This window comes from Canis lupus, chromosome 19, assembly GCF_003254725.2.
Source record: "Canis lupus dingo isolate Sandy chromosome 19, ASM325472v2, whole genome shotgun sequence".
Lineage (NCBI taxonomy): Eukaryota > Metazoa > Chordata > Mammalia > Carnivora > Canidae > Canis > Canis lupus.
In genome coordinates this window covers 24,813,166-24,830,826 of record NC_064261.1, presented here as the reverse complement: position 1 = coordinate 24,830,826, position 17,661 = coordinate 24,813,166, and the positions used below count along the sequence as shown (strand labels likewise).

At 47.5% G+C, this 17,661-nt stretch overlaps 1 protein-coding gene across 1 annotated transcript in view; it reads left to right on the top strand.

Annotated features, from left to right (window-relative positions):
* The window catches only part of GYPC (glycophorin C (Gerbich blood group)), a 43,007-nt gene that overhangs the window by 16,479 nt on the left and 8,867 nt on the right, over positions 1–17,661 (top strand). The window lies entirely within an intron of this gene.

Sequence of the window (17,661 nt, the reverse complement as noted above, 5' to 3'; positions counted from 1 at the left end):
TTATACCATAGTAGACCAGGAATCACATTGCATAACCACATATTGAGGACCAACTGTGTATCAGGCCCTGTTGGAAGTTCTGGGGATATGACAGTGAACAAAACAGCAGTAATAAAAAAAAAATCAGTAATCACAGAAGGAAGCTTATATTCTATGAAGCTTAGACAGACAGACAGTAGACACATGGGGATAATGCTCAGTAAATCAGATGGTGTTGAGTGTTAGAGAAAAAAATCAAGTCAAGAAAGGAGATAAGGAAGGCCAAGGGATGAGGGAGGCACCATTTTAAAGAGCATGGCTGGAGAAGTCTTCACTGGGAGAGATGATGTTTGAGAAAGACCCAAAGAAAGCCAGGGAGTCAAATGGGAATATCTGAGAGAAGACAAAATAGGCAGAGAGCACTGCAAGTAGAAAGGCCCTGAGGTAGGAGGAGGCCTGGCCCGATCAAGGAACAGCCAAGAGGCAGTGTGACTGGGGGAGGAGGGTTGGAAATGGTAAGAAGGAGATGAAGCCAGACAGGTGAGATAGACAATGGGACTATCTCCCAGCACCTGTTGTAGCAGCTGGAGTTCTACCATCCCTCCTGAGTCTTGGGGCCGCCAAACCTCCTCATACAATGCTCCTGACCCTGAGAGACGAGCCCCTGAGCATCCCAGCTAATGCTCCAGGAAAAGACTAAGAGGGAAGCCCTGGGTAAGCCATGGCATGTGGAGAGAACGAGTGGGAGGCGAGAAGAAGGTAGGTGATGCTTCAGTTGAGTGCACAGATGTGTGCACACGCAGAGGCCAGCTTCTGGAAGCCTCTCAGAAATTGCTAGTTGCATCTTCTGGGTCTGAAGGTTTTCTGAAAGGACTGTGTATGAGTGCAGGGCCCTGGAGCCCCAAGCATCTGCAGTTCACAGGGCACTCAGGCATTCAGTTGAAGCAACTCAGAGCAAAAGGATGTGGATCAGCCCATCACTTGTGTCTCTGCATCCACGGAAGCCCTGAGGGTACCAACCCAACAGAGAGCACAGAGCAGCAACCTTGTCCCCTGAGGTGAAAGGTCTGGCCTAGAAGGAGGTGGAGAAGAGAACTGGGAAAGAGTGTGGACAAGGGTGGCTGTCCTGCTGCTCCCGGGGTCCACGCTGCCACCTTGCTGGGCAAGGAGGACTTCATACCATGTTCAGCCTTACCCAGTCTTTCATGGCAGAATGAAGGCACAGCCCAGAAACGCAGGCTCCTTCTCCTGGAAATCAGAGAACTGAAGAGACAGGCTCAGGTTCGAGCCCAGGATTCCACCTCCTCAGGCCCTCCGCACGCCATTCCCACCACCATGTGCAAGATAGCAATTAACAGGACTCCCCCTGCCCATGCAGGTCGCACTAGCAGCCAGGTTCATAAGAATGGGAAAGATGTTGAGAGGTTATTTGCCTCTGCTTTATATTTGCACACTTTGCTGTTAGTCTGATAAAGCAGTCCAGTCAGCAGGTCAGTTAAGTGACCAAAGCCACTTAAACACAGACACAGCAGTTCCTCCTGTGTGCCTTCTCCCCTCAGGTAATATGATCCCGGCATGAGAATCCAGCTTCTAAGGAAGTGACTGACTTCTCTCCACCTGAGGACCCTGTTGGAAGCCACCTGGGCAACTGTTTGTGCTTGGAATCACCGGCACACAGTGAAGCTCTTCACATTCCCTGTCTCACTCCGTCCTCTCGCAGCCTGGTACGGAGGAGAGCGGAGAGGGCATTGGCATTTATCGAGCTCTCTCTATGCCACGGTGCCAGGGTGGGCTGTTCATGTGCCCACCAGGAAGAACTGTGCTGTTAGCACATGCTTAGCAGAGGAGCCTAGGGTCCTCCTACAACTCAGTATCCTGAGTGTTCCTGGGAAAGATATAGTCTGTCTCAGAGGCACACAATAGCACATGGCAGAGCCCGCAGTACGATTCATGTGTTACTTGATCCCACAACCTCTGCAACTTGCCAGGCTCACGCACAGGCCGGCAGCTTGCTCCTCTTTATGGCACCATGCGCTTTATGTGCTACGGTTCTAAGGAGACCAATGCTTTATGCATAAGCCCTGCCTGCTCCCCCGAACACACACACACACACACACACACACACACACACACACAAGTCAGGAGACCTGAGATGCAGCACACACACTCACTGAGCTGTCTCTATAAGCTTCAGACCTAGTGGGCACGAGGGTCCCACCTCGCTCTTGCATAGGGGAGCCTGTGGTGCCTTGTCCTGCAGACTCAGGCAGGTAGCCGACTTGACTGTGTCTGAATGCAAGGACATTATATTTCTTCTGGGGGCCTGTTTCCCTCCCCTTTATTCACGCTGAGGGGAATGGAACTTTCACCCAGGCCCGCCTCTGATAAGGCTGTAAGCGGTAAGAAAGCAGAGCTGAACCTTTTATCAGACAGCTGCAGGGAGATCTGGTGCCTTGCCTGGTGGGCCTGGGGCTGATAAAGTGGGTCTGGGCCCAGCCACTCACCAGCTGCGTTCTCAGACCTATCCCCAGGACCCACCCCTCAGAAACAGGAGCAGTGAGACCCAGGAAGCTTCTTTCCATTCTTAAGCACCAAACAAATTTCCAGTGGCCACAGGCAACAGGAGCTAATGGGGAACAATTGGGGGAAAGGTTTGACAGGGAGGGTTGATGGAGAAGGGGTTGATAGGGAGTTTGGGGGACTTGGACATGGTGGTGGGAGCTGGCACCTCCCATGGACATATCAGGAGTACATCTGTGGTTTGAGACCACTCAGACTCCCCTGGGAGGCATACAGCTGTCCCCATTTTTTTGATCAGACACTGAGGAGAGGGAAGGTGTTAAGGTATTTTATTTCCTGTGGTGTGGTCAGGTTTGAAGTCAGGTTTGCTGCCCCCAAAATTCAGGCTGCCTTCTTCCTTCCATCCTGTGAGTTCCAATCTGAAGATCAAAGACTTATCCCACCACCTCTCTCTCTCTCTCTCTCTCTCTCTCACACACACACACACACACTCCTTTTGGAGGGCAGCCAATTTTACCTTCAAAAGTTAACTACTTTTCCTCTAAGCTGTTAAACTTCTCATCTTTAGGGTAGGAACGACTGGGTTAGCAGACTGATTTTGAGCAATTGTCTCTCTAGACTTAGTTGTTCTGTCTCTAAGGTAGGCTGGTCATTCCCGCCTCACTGAGCCTCAGTGTCCAGTACCCTGCCAGGAGCACACAAGCTTCATGGATGGAGGGCATATCACCATCACTGGTCACTAGCGTTCCACCACCAGACTCAGCACTGCACTGGGGGACAAGGCCACAGGCTGGAGGGAGTGACCAGCACTAGGCCCTTGAGCTCAGGTCTGGGTTTGAACCCTGGCTCTGTCCTTGGCAACTGATCATGTCTCTGAGACTCAGTCTTTTCATATATATAAAACAGGATTGGAAATGGCTATTGGCAATGTTGTTTGGGGGATTTCAGCTAATGAGAAGTACTCATGATTTGTGTCTGTCCCATGACAGTGGGTTTTGAATGAGAGAAGCATCATGAGTAGACGATGATGCAAGTGAATTCCCAGTACGGAACACACCATAAAAAGCAGTGGCATGGGCCCCACTTACTTCCAGCTGCCCCCCGTCCCAGACTCTGAGGCACATGGATGCAAACAGAATCTGAAAGGCTCTCCAAGACAAGGCAGACACAGCAGCCTCTGGTAGGCGGGTCAGACAGGGCCTCCTAGCAAGCTGGCCTAAGGACTAGAGGCTTCTATAGAGGTAGTGGCCACCTAAAGTTGGCCAGGAAGATGAATGCCCAGGAGTGAGGCCTGAGCCTCCAGAAAATATTCCAGGGTGGCTCCATCAGAGCAGACCTGAGGGAAAGTTGCAGTTGCAGTTCCTGACTCAAATCCCCAGCTTGGGACTGTGCTGGTGGTGTGCCCTGACATGGAGACTGAGCTCAAAGCCTGTGATTATCACTGGAATATTGAGAAATGAACAACTCTCAGATCTCATGGCTGACAAAACCTGATGAGCTAGATAAAGGACAGTTCAAGGGAAGGGCAGGAGGGTACCCAGGGCTGGGAGGAAACAAAGGTGGACGCCTCCCATCTCCTTCCTGGAATCAGCCAAACCATCGCTGATAATCATTCTGTAATGATTAGCCAAAGGATTAGTGTAAGCAAAAGTTCTGTGCCTGGTGAAAAATAAATGCAAAAGATAGTTTTACCACCTAGCACCTAATAGGTGCTCAGTTTAGTTGGGTTAGCAATCACTGCAAACTCCTGCTTTCATAACCTCTCTTCTGGATGATTTTTCCTTCTGCATTTCAATCTGGTCTGCTGAGAAGAACTTTCTCTCAGTAAGCTTTGATGGCCACTGACTTACTATGTGCAGACCATCTTGCAAAAATGCTAGGATACTGAGATGAAGATTCCATGGCCCTCCCTTCGCTCCCAGAATTGTTTTGACATACTTGGTGAGTTTGTACCTAGTAACAGGAGGTCTCTTCCGCTAGGAGGTCAGGACAGATACCCTCCTTGACATGTGGACATTGTTCACCAGGTAGGCCAGGTGAAGTGGATATCTCAGGGAACAGCATGAGCCAAAGCCTGGATGTGTGAAATAGAATCCTTGTGACATAAAATGGGCCCACATGGGACAAGCAGAAGACATGTGAACATGTGAGATAATAATATGAGAATTCATAGCTTGTGCCTATGGCTCTGGGCTTGGGCCCAGGAGATCCTAGAGCTCTCCTCCAGGTGTATCTCCCTTAGAACACTCCCAGTCTATCTGATGAGTTCACAAAGAACCAAACAGTCCATGGAGCTGACGTGCAAAATTTAGGACATACTTTTATACCAAGAAATTTGTTGTTGTTTGTCTAAAAATTCAAATGTAACTGGTTCCTAACTGGCAACCAGTTTTATCTGGCAACCCTAGGAAGACGGGACATGGACATGGGTGTTTTTTAAAGGGTTGCATGTGATTCTGATCTGCAACCAGAGTTGAGAACCACACACAAGAGGCTCCTGCTTTGAAGGAGCCCACATATTCAATGCCGTAACTCCCAGGCCAGGTGCCTGGGTGCAAAGCTCTCTGTATAGATGGAGGACTCCTAGTTTCAAAAAAACATCCTTATTTCAAGCATTTTCTTTTTTTCTTTTTTCTTTTTTTTAAAGATTTTTGTTTATTCATCAGAGACAGAAAGAGAGAGAGGGAGAGAGAGAGAGAGAGAGAGAAACAGGCAGAGGGAGAAGCAGGCTCCATGCAGGGAGCTTGATGTGGGATTCGATCCCGGGTCTCCAGGATCACGCTCTGGGCAGAAGGCAGCGCTAAACTGCTAAGCCACTGGGCCTGCCCTCAAGCATTTTCAAGATCACCTTCTTACTCCTTCATTCCATCCATACACGTATACCTCCCACAATAGCTAAAAAGCTATTTTTTTACATAAATTTGAAAATCTGAAACACATCTTACACTTTAAGTGATGTATTTATTTTATAATAATTTATTTTACATAATTATAACAATTGTATAATTATGGAAGTTATTCATTAACTATATATATTTTAATACAATATAATGAATCGTTTTTCATTACCTTCCTACCTTTTCTATCACACTATCTCATTCACTTCTAATCACACTCCTGTCAGAACCTGAAACTCTCTAACCCTCAACTTGTCAAGTATGACTTGCTGGACCCCCCCCCCCCCCCCCCCCCCCCCGCACACCCATACAACTCTGCTGTCTGTCTCTCATTGTGTCACTCTGATCTTTTCTCAGTGGCTTCCAGGTGCTCTTCTAAACTTAGAAAACACTCTCCTCTCCATCCCTATACTACTTGAGAATTTTTAGGAATCTCCTTTTCCCTAATCTCTCACCTGCTCATGGCCTACAGTAGAAGACACAGCCTGACCTTTAAGACTCTGCTTCCTGGAGGCAACTAGGTGGCTCAGGTGATTTTAAGCATCCAACTCTTGGTTTTGGCTCAGGTCCTGATCTCAGGATCATGAAGTGGAGCCAGTGTCAGGCTCCACCACTGTCTCTCTCTCCATCTCCTTCTGCCCCCCAACCCCCACTCATGCTCTCTGCTCTCTCTCTCTCTCAAAAAGGAGTCTCTACTTCCCATAATGAGATGAATAATTAAGTTTATTAATGATGTTGAATATGACAGTGATGGTGGAAGAAGTAATAAGACATGGAAAAGGAAGAGAGGAAAATAAACTCAAGATATGTACTGGATTTAGCCATTCGTATCTCTCCTTCCTTCTCCTAAAAACATAGCTTTTATATTTCCCAAAAAATATTAAAAACATCTATTTAGTAGACATAGAATTAAAAATTGCTTTTTTAAAAATATGAAGCCATCTGTACTAAAAAGGATAAAATTATTTGAAATCTACACTTAGACTATCTGGCATATGTGGGAGCCCTAATCCTAACTCCTTAAACAGATCCAACTCTATAACAGGTTGATGTCTCTTTTGGTAACTCTGTTTTCATTCTGTTATTTGGTTTGCTTAAGAAAGTAGTATATCAGTCTGATAGAATGGTAGATTTTGTCTGTACTTACCCTTTTCCCTTAAGATTATGTGTTAGATTTCAACCCTGCATTTGAAATGCTAAAATCCCCGATGAGGAAAGATACACAAAGTTCCCTGTCCATATCAGTTGTACTAAAACATCCAATTCACCTTTTCTGCTGGTCATGAGATATAACCCTTTATTGGACTTTAACCACACTACCTGCAAAATTCCAAAGTGAAACAAAGTCTAAGTTTGTTGGCTTTCTTGATTGGTCTCCAGGGCATTTATCACTTTCTGTGAAAGAAACATTTAATTTAGATGGCAGTTGATTTGTGTCATGGGATTTCAACTGACAGGAGGAAGAGTTATGTATGTGTTTATAGCTTCTTTGCTTTTAAAAGATTAATGTTGGGGAAATATAAATCACAAGACCTGAACGGGGGTCTGGGAAGACAGACCAGGAGTGTGCCAAGGTGATGGATTGAGATGTATTATAGAGTGTCTTCATCAGCCAGAAACACAGTGGGAAGATGGGGTGAAGGGGTGGTGGGGTGGGAGCAGTGAAGAAAAATGGCTTTTCCTCCCCAAGCACAAAGACAGCACAAGGGCTTGATTCTGGGCAGCCAGCTTCCTGGTTCTGGTGCTGGATGCAAAATGAGGTAAATTGGTGACTTCCTAAAGCCCCTTTCCTGCCCTGATACCCAGACGACAAAGGAGGGCTAACAGGGAGTGAGAGGTGTCTGGACGCCCAACTATCCCAGGAGATAAACAAGTACTCCTTACCTCTCAAGTCACTGGAACTGTCTCCCTCTGCTTCCCCCATAGGGGCCCTGGATCCAGGGGCCATATATGTGTGCACACATGTGTGCAGGAGCTATGCTCAAATAAATGGGAATGGTAAGAAGAGCTTGCATGTGTTCACACTGCCTTTCTTGGATCTGTGCAGGTGCATCCTTCTATATTGGCGAGTTAGCTGAGGGTTAGAGAGGGTTATTTGCATGTGGGACTCAGGGGCCAAGACCTATGGCCATACCTCTCTGGTACCATAATCCATACTCCCTGTGCTGTGCATCACAATGCCTTCCTCAATCACTTTAAGATTATTTCTTAGAAGAGTGTGTTGATGTGCATTTGCCCTTCTCTTCATCATTGCCCCAAACAATACACTCCCAATATGTAGGTCAAAATGTACCCTCCCTTTCAAATGCTGATCCAGCTTAAAAAACCACAGAAGTATCTTTCACAATACTAGCTAACAGGTATTGCATATAAAATCATACCATGCCATCTATATGCATCAGCTCATGTCATCCTTACAACTGCCCTCCAAGGTTCTCTCATAATCCCATTGCATGTGTAAGAACAGTGAGCCTCAGCATGCCTTTACCCGGTGGAGAGAAAGCAGCATCCCTCAGTGTGGGTGCTCTCACTGGCTTGGGAGGAAGAGAAACATTCCAGGAAATGGAAGAGGAGCCACACATGCCTCCTACTCCTGTGACCTTCCAGGATACTCACCACATCTCTACCCTTCTGGTCCATTACCTAGAGGTTCAGCTGTCTCAGGGCCACTTTGGCCTCCCTTAGCACATCCTGGGGAGGAAGTGATCTTGTCTGTCTTTAGGACCTGGGCACTCATGCCTTCATCTGACAGGCTCTACTTGAGGCTTTCAATCAAGGTCCCCAGGCAATAGGAGTCCCCTCCACCTCCTGTTCTCCTCCCCACTCTGCTCTTCTCCCGACAGGAAAGGGCTCTGCCACTCCTTCCTGTCAAATTCAGTGAAGGAAGGAGAAAAACATTTTCTGCATCCTGTTCACCAACTGATAAGCCTTCTGGAAAGCCAATAACAAAGCATGGCTAACTAAATCATTATTATTTACACATGCAGCCTGATCGAGGACATTTAGTCAGTAATTAGGTACCTAATTATGCTGAAAATGCAATTATATGATTTTTTAAGTGAATTAAGTCCTCCAGAGAAGTGGTAAGGATTAGCACATGTGATCCAGCTGAAGAGCAGGAACTGTAGAGGGCATGTCAGTGTGACCCTGGGCTGCACAGAAACCGAGTGACCTGGACTTGAGTCACATGTGTGAGCACATACGCACATGGGCTATTGGCTTTAATTCTGTGTCCCCAGGACCCTACATTGGCCTGCTGCATACCAGAAGCTTAATAAATGACATCCATTAATATCATTGAAAGCTTAGTGCGCATCTGTGAAAGGGCTGTTTCGTGGCTGGCGTGGAGACTCTTGAGGTTATTTATTTAACTTGTGAAAGGCAGGTGTGCAGAAAAATGATAAAAGAGTCAACTGTGACATGCATGTCAGAGGATAGTTTATACAACATCACTTATTCGTTCACATAGCATTGTGTCAGATTTGAGGTATGTAAAATACAGTCCTTGCCCTCCAGTATTAAAAATCAGCACAGGAGACAGACAACTGCAAAGCTTTTTAATGGTGATTTGAACAAGTTGTTCAGCAAACTGCAGCTTTCTGGCCAAACTCAGCCTCTGGCCTGTTTTGGTAGAGTCATGATTTTTACATTTTTAAAGTATTGTTAAAAAAAAAAAAAGAAGAAAAGAAGAAGGAGAAGAAGGAGAAGAAGAAAAGAAGAAGGAGAAGAAGGAAGAAGGAATAAGATAGGGCAGCCCAGGTGGCTCAGCAGTTTAGCGCTACCTTCAGCCCAGGATGTGATCCTGGAGACCCAGGATCGAGTCTCACGTCAGGCTTCTGCTTCTCCTTCTGCCTGTGTCTCTGCCTTTCTCTCTGTTTCTCGAATAAATAAATAAAATCTAAAAAAGAAAAAAAAAAAAGATAAAACAAAGAAGAGACTTTGTTTTATGCATATAAAATCATACCATGTCATCTATATGGCAGAGTCTCTGTTTTATGCAACAGAAACTGTATGTGGTCTATAAAGCCTAAAATATTTGTGAGAAAGCTTGCTTCTGGGCAGCCCGGGTGGCTCAGCGGTTTGGTGCCACCTTCAGCCCAGGGCGTGATCCTGGAGGCCCAGATCATATCCCATGTCAGGCTCCCTACATGGAACCTGCTTCTCCCTCTGCCCGTGTCTTTGCCTCTCTCTCTCTCTCTCTCTCTCTCTCTGTCTCTCATGAATGAATGAATGAATGAATGAGTAAAATCCTTAAAAAAAAGGAATATTAGAAAGCTTGCTGCCTTCTGCTGGGATAGAGGGAGCACACAGGCCCTTTGCAGAAGTCAGGGAAGGCTTCCCAGAGGAGGTGACATGATCTAAACTTGTTGGCAGAACAGGAGTTTGCAAAGGCCCAGAGTCATGATGGCACAGTGCAGCACAAGCCTTCCAGGAGCTTCTTTCCAGCCAGGCGGCCTGAACATGAAAAGCAAGGATAAAGGCAAACTTAGAGGATTTATTTGTACCTGAAATAAGGGCTGTAGGCATTCAGAAGTTCTGAAATGTCAGGCAGTGGCACTTGGAGTAGATCTTCAGCTGGAGAACCAACAGGAATCTGGCCAGAGACACCAGCCTGGCCCCCATCATCAATCAAAGGGAAGGGACAGATGACTCAGCTTCTCAGAGCCCTTACGGCCTAGATGCCACTGACTGTAGCCCTTGAATCATCAGAGAGTCCCTCTGGGGATTGAATGACCAGGGAGAGAAGAGACAGGCACACGCAGACAACTCCAAGAGTGCTCCAGGCCTCCCACACAGACGCCAAGGACATGGGATGCCCCAGCCCTTCCCCCTATGGCTCAGTACTTCCCTTGCTGACCAGACCCTCAGCGCTGCCTGGTGTCTCTATCCCTAGGCCCCCAGATTGCATCACCCCCTTCCCTCAGCCTCTTCTCCCATGGGAGAGGAAGCCTGGCTCTCAGAAGACACTGCATTTCTCTCCCATGCCCTTGTGCCATTGGGCGCTGTGTAAGACAGAGGTTACTTCCCAGGCACTATTACTCCTTCCTCCCTAAGAGCCCCTTCCTTCTAAAAAGCACACATCCTGTTCCCTAGGGTAAGGCCCTTCCCTCTGCTGCCTCTCTCACACACTGCCACCATCATTCTTCGTGCTGTGCATATGTACAGGTGACTTCCTTCAACTCCTGCAATTGGCATCAGCCACTAGCTCCTATAGTCACTCCTGGCATGGGACACTACTAGTGACCCCAGTCTCCATTTCAGTCATCTTGCCCTCCAGTGGACCCCAGCACTCCTAGCTCGTGCCAATGTCCATTCCATATCTCCACTCAGTTCATCAGCCCAGGGCACTCCGCCCTCCGCAGCCTGGCCACCTCCCTTCCTTTCTCACCTCTTCCCTTATGGTGCTCAGATTCTGTAGCCCGTTGTTGTGGTCCTTTGTTGGAAGTCCTCAACTCCTGCCAGTAATCCCTAGAAAATATATTCAAGGCCACGATTTCTCACCTCTTCCACCAGAGTCCAAGCTACCATCCTCTCCACCCTGGATTTTACCACAGCGCCCTCATTGTCCCCTTCCCTTGCAGAGTGTCATCCTGTCAGTGTCTCAGTTTATGTCACTCTTCTGCTCAGAATCCTCCCATGGCTCCTGTCTACCTCAGAGTGAGAGTTGATGCCCATACAGAGCTCTCAAGGCCCTACATAGTCTCCCCCCCGACCCCATCCCCCCAGTTCATACTCCAACACTGTCTTCTACAACTCATTTTATTATGGCCACACTGGCCTTCTGGGTGTTCCTGAATCACGCAGAGCTGTTCCCACTTCATTGCCTTTGCACTTGTTGTTCCTCTGTGTGCTACACTGTTTCCCAGATGCCTCCATCCTCCCCCATTGCCTGGTTCAGGCCTTACTCAGCTGCCACCTTCCTGAGCCCTCTCAGCTGCACTGTTTAAACTTGTAGCTCCCACCCGGAGCCCCACTTTCCTTTCTGCTCCATTTTTTTCTCTTATCACCATTAGCACACTAATTTATCTCCCCTTTGCATTATCTGTATCTCTTCCCTAGGATATGAACTCCAGGAGGATGAAACCTCTGGGCTTTGTCTACTTCTATAACCCAACTGGTTTAGGTTGAATGCTCTCTTCGTCTTTTCTCATTCTCACCTGTTCACTCAGTCTAGATATATCCAACTCCTCCCTGCTGCATGCCTGCACCTAAACATGGCCATGGCTGCAAGTACACCCCACTCACTCACATACAAATACATGTTGTACGGTCTCACACTCATGCACACTCACATGGACCAGCCCTACCTCAGCACCATGACCACAGCCCCAATGCGTTGTCCAGCAAACCACCATGTTTCCCTGCCTCCACTCTCTCCAAGCCTCCCATATACTGTAGAATCTCCATTTCAGTTTACCTCTCTGGGAAAGAAATAAAAAGAAGCACTTCAAATACTAAAAACATGTATAGAAATCTTTTGGGGAACTTTGCTGCTCCTCCAGGAGCAGGAGGGAGGCAGGGTATCAGGGGAGGTTTTCCTTTTCTTAAGTTTGGGGATGGTCATGCTGCCAGAGCTAATCCAATGGAGGAAGGCAATTCAGTGAGGGAGGGGAGAGGGGAGGATCTCAACAGAGTCTAGGTGATGTGCAAGATGGATCTAATATACACTCAGAGGTTAGGAGCACAGACACTGTGGACAGCAGCAAAGGGAAAGCCGAGAACTTGACACAGCATTCCCTGCTTTCCTCCTGGTCCTTTGCCTGCTCCCTGTTGGGATGCCCTGTGGAAGACCCCTGGCTCAACCCTCGCTCCTCTTCTCCTACCCTTGACTGTTAATGCCATTGAAACACTGGAGGCCCTAGCTGGGACTGCAGCCTGCACCTCTCCCCTGAGCCCCGAGACCCTATGCACAGTGGCCTACACTGAAACTGTGCTTCACATCTGGAGGCTCTCTGGGCATAGCAGGTCTTCACCTCCCCTTGAACAGATTGCCCACCCCTCCTAGTAAACATAGCCCCAGCCTTCCCACTCAGTCCAAAATCTTGACTCTTTCCTGTCTCTATTTTCTTTTTTCTTATTTTTTAAAATTTGCTCACCCTAATCCAATAGCACTCCTATCAGCCCCTATTCCAGACATGTCCAAAATACCTCTGTTCTTCATCACCAGCACCACCACTGTGCAGGCCTAAGCACTTGCATGGACCATGGCTGTAGTGGCTCCCATCCTCACCCTTGAGTCTGTCCTCAGCATGGCAGCCACAGTGATGCTGCTTAGATAGAAACAACATGAACAGCTCCCGTGGGAGACCCTCCCTGGCCTTCCATCCCTCTCAGATGGAAGCCATACTTCTTTCCTGTTGAGTGCTGCACCTTCTAGCCCCACGATCTCTGCCTCACTCCAGAGCTCATCAAGCATTCCTGCTCTGGCCTTCATACTGGCCAGTGTCCATCTGGAACACTCCTCTTTTGGATTCAGAATGATCAGGGCTCTTTCTCCCTCTGCTTCACCCTATACGAAGCAGCTTAGGCTGCTACCCAGGGTACTGTACTGTGGCCTGGAAGACTTCAACAGCAGACATTTATGTGTGTTTCTGGAGGCTAGTAGCCCCAGATCAAAGCACTGAGATATCCTGTATCTTGTGAGAGCCTGTTTTCTGCTTCATAGATGACCATCTTCTGTCTGGGTCCTTACATGGCAGAAGAGGTAAAGGAGCTCTCAGGGTCTTTATATAAAGGTACTAACTCCATTCATGAGAGCTCCACCTCCCAATACCATCACAGTGAGGCATTTCAACATATGAATTTTGAAATTTTGGTAGGACACAAACAGCACAGCTGTAGCACAGCCCAAAAGCACCTCCTCTGAGAGCCTCCCTGATCACTCGCTCTTCTCCTTTCTTTGTCTTATAGTGTCTACAACCGCCTGGCCTTATAGCATGGATCCACATTTTTTGTGAGCTAATGGCTACTTTCCTCCTCTAGAATGGAAGACCCTGAGGACAGGGCTTTGTGCTGTGCACTATGAGATCCTCAGTCTCTAAAACAGGAACACAGTAGCCATTCAGAGACTTTTGTTGGATGGATGATTCTGGAATTAGCTTTGAGATTAGACAGACTTAGATTCCAATCCCACTCTTATCCATTATGTGACCTCAGGCAAGTTACTCAATCTCTCTGAGTGTCAGTTTCTTCAGCTGTAAAGTGATAGACGTTATAATATTCACCTCAGTGATTCTTGTGAAAAATTGGAACAATACATGCAATTATAAAATGAGCTCCCAAAATGGTGGCAATGGCATCATTATACACATCAGGAAAGGAAGGTTTCAAGTAGGAAAAGACAGCCTCAGGCAACCTGGATCTGTGGGGAAGTGGAGGCCAGTGGGCAGCCCAGGCCTCAGGGTGTGAAAGGGAGAGCAAACAAAGGCCACATAGGCCTATGGGGGCTTGGGTAAGTCTGAGAAGATGACGTCTTCAGAAAAGCTTCAGAGGCAGGCACTACAGGGGCTACAGGGAGGACTGTAGGGTCACTACAGGGAGAGGCTTTATAATCCCAGCCTCTGTTCTTTCCTAAGCTGAAGAGATCAAGCCCTCCCTAGGTCCATGCCTGATTGGCCAGAGTACCACTGGCCCACTTCCTGGGTGAGCACTGGTGTGCTGAGCCTCACACCTCATTGAGAGGCACACTGGCTCCTTAGAGAATTATCTTCCCCATTGTGGATCTCATTCACCATCCATGTGTTTGACCTTGGGCAGGAATAGTCACATAGCTGGGAAGCTGACAGCCTGGCAACCAGTGATAGGGACCTTGTCTCAGAGAAGCAGTTGCATCAGCCCAAGGAAGGGCGCTACAGGGCCACAGGTCCTAGAACACCATGTGTGTGTGCATGTGTGTGTGCCTGTGCACTTGTGTGTGTGATATAATATGGGAATTCCCATGAAGACCCAAAGCTGAGGAAACAATAAGCACACTCACATTCTAAACAGACACTGGACACATCCTAAATGGAGTCCACACTGGGGCAGGCACAGTCACCCATAAGTTATAGTCTCAGAAAGGCTAGATAGCTGCCCAGAGGGCATCCCTGAGGGCAGTTTTGGGAGACTACAATACCACGTTGTCCTTGTCTCTCTAAGTGGCCTTCAGCCTCTCTACCTCTGGCCAAATGAGAAGGCCTGAGAGAGCCCCCAGAGCATGCAGGGCCGGTGCCACTGGGTTGCTGGCTCTCCATCCCTCTGTGCAGTAGAAGCAGCAGCAGCAGATCCTAAACCTTCCTTGGTCTGCAGGGTCAGGCTCAGAGGGCCTGGGTATGAACCACCTTCAAGCAGCCCACTCAGAAGAGCATCATCCAGGCTAAATAGGGAGCCACTGAGGAGGTCAGTCAGCTCAAGGCCCACTGGGGTCAGGGGCAGGGCAAGGTGGGCACACCTGCCTCAGCTCTTCCCAGAGGCCATCACCCTGCCCGCAGAAAGAGACTGCCCAGTCGAGGACTACCACCCCCACCAAGACCAAACAACCATGTCACCCATTAGGTAAAAAGACAGTTCCCCCTGGTCTCGAATCTCCTTTCCACTGCAACTCTGGAGAGGCCAGAATCAGAATTGATAGAGAGAGAAGAATTAAGGAGAGTGAGCGACCAGGCCCTCTTTCCCCTGTTGACCTGGCTGAGCACAAGTGGGAGTTTTTTAAAAAACATTTTATCTCATTGTGGTATGAACACTTACCATGAGATCTACCCTCTTAACCAGTGTCCCAGGGTACCATACAGTTGACTGTGGACACCTCTCTAGGGCTTTCCACCTTCATTTTCTGAAACTGCTCATTGATTAGCTAGTCCCCACTTACCCCCAGCCCCTAGCAACCACTATTCCACCCGTGGATTCTATGAATTTGACTATTTTAGATTCTTCATATAAATGGAATCATGCAGCATTTGTGCTTCTGTGACTAGCTTATTTCACTTAGGACCTTTAAAATGGATATAAGACCAAAGCTTTTGTTGTGGACTAGACTTTTCCCAGAAGGGACTAAAAAGTTATAGAATTGGCCCACAATGCAGTCCCAGGTCAAGAGGAGATACACAAAGTACATTCTGACAATGCAAAGGGAGGGCAGAAGCTGTGTCCCCATTGCAGGGCCCCATCATCTTCCCTGCCTGTCTCTCCTACACCAAAGGCCCTCCTCCCATGCCTGCTCAACTCAGGGCCTCCTGGCTGCAGGCATTACCTGTAGGAGACCAGAATTAAAATTATATTGTGAATGAGTAATTGCTTTGAATACCAATTTGCTTAACTGGGTGAGAGAATGTGTAAACTTGCTAACAAACATTGCCATACTCCATATGTGTTTTCCCCACAAAACATGAAGTAGGGGTGGCAGCCCCTTGCCAGCTCGAGGAGCTCTCCTGAACTGATCAGATAGCAAGACAAGGGCCAGATGGACAGCTGTGTCCTGGGGCCCTGGAGCCACCCAGCTCAGGTGGAAAGAAAAGGAATCCATGGCTGGGTTGATAACCCTGGGAAGCTGTGGATGCAGTGTAGGCATTGTGGTCAGGGAGGCTGTAGAGTAACGGAAGAACCAGACAACAATGACCAGGATGAACAGTCAAGGTCATTTCCAACCCAGAGCTGCTGTGACCCCAGCAACTGATAAGTACATGCTTACTACAATGTGTACAATAGATCATAGTAACTCCTCCAACACCCTTCCCACAGACATTTTGAAAGATGAGACATTCTGTGACCTTGAGGTGCAATCACACTCTCTTAAAGTTACAATGGTTGGATTTCAGGGAATACAAGGATCTTCCCCGATTGAGGTCTGCGGCACCCGCACAGCTAGCACTTTTCAAAGCAAACTATAGTCATTGCTTCCAGACCTAAACCCCATCACTCCTTTATAAATACAAGAACAGATACAGACTCTGAAAGTGTGGGGGTGGGGGGGCAGAAATCATTGATGGAAAAATCACTATACTTGAAAAAAAGAAGCAAGAGATATGGATGAGCATGAAGTGACTGAAGATGGCGACAGAGATAAGGAAGAAAGGAAGAGATGGAGAGAAGAGGAGGCCAAGAGGGGAAACTGAGTCTGTGCATTTCCATTATAAGGTCCCTTCCCCTGAGACTGAAATTAGAGGGACAATTGAGCCTCCTTTCAAAGAATCCTGCCTAGAGGGCTCTCCACCAGTCTAGGAAGTGAGAGGGATCCTTCCAGTGTCTTTAGGAAGATGCTCAAATCCAGGGATCCCTAAGTGGCCAGCTGAGTAGAACACCCACAATGACTTAAGGAGCAAAACCTGTCATCTAGCAGCTGCAGGATTTCTAACATCCAGGCTTTGACTCATCCCCTGTGATGGCCAGAGCTCGCCTTTGTTCCCACCTGCAGAAACAAGGGTGTCTGTGAGGACTTTGGACTCAAGCCACATCTGGAACTCCTCCATCCACATCTGCAGCCCAGGGAAAAGGCAAGATGAGCTAGGGGCATTGAATGCACTTGTGGTTTTCCCCTGTGAGGGCTTCTTTATTGGAAGGGAGAATGTCTACTGGGTCAGACAAAAGGTATGTGAACACAAGACTCAGTCATTGAGAAAGTGCATCCATAGTCCCACTGTCCAGTGACGGCCCATGGTGGCTTTTATGGGAAACACTGCAGAAGGGATGCAAACACCCCACAGAGGGTGGGGCAGTGCAAGCAGGGGTGGGGGAGCTAGGAGGGAACTTTGTAGACCTTTTAGTCAGCTTCGAAGATTCTTTGATGATAGCCCTTTCTGGAGATCCACTCCCATTTCTTGACTTTAAGAAAACATGTTTATCATAGATAATTTGGAAAGTGCAGAAAAATAAATGTATGTTTGGAGAAAATAATACCACCTCTAACCACTACCCAGCCACCACTCAAAAGCTACTACCTCAACATGCTATTTCCTTTTATTCCTTTCTCATAGGTATTTTTTTGAATACTTAACATAATTTATATTTATAGGGTCCTGTTTTTTCTTCTTAAATCATACTGTAAGCATTTCCTCCTGTCACTAAGAATTTCCATGCATCACTTCAATAGCTGCATAATATTCTATTATATAAGCGTATCAGAATTTACATAACCAACTCCCTAATGTGGAATGTTTAGATTGTTCTCTTTCTTTTATTTCCCATTTTAAACCAAATTGCAGTATACTTTCCTGAGCATGAATTTTTGTTTCCTTTTCAGATTATTTCTCTAGGATCAATTACTAGAAGTGGAATTTTTGATTCTTAGGGT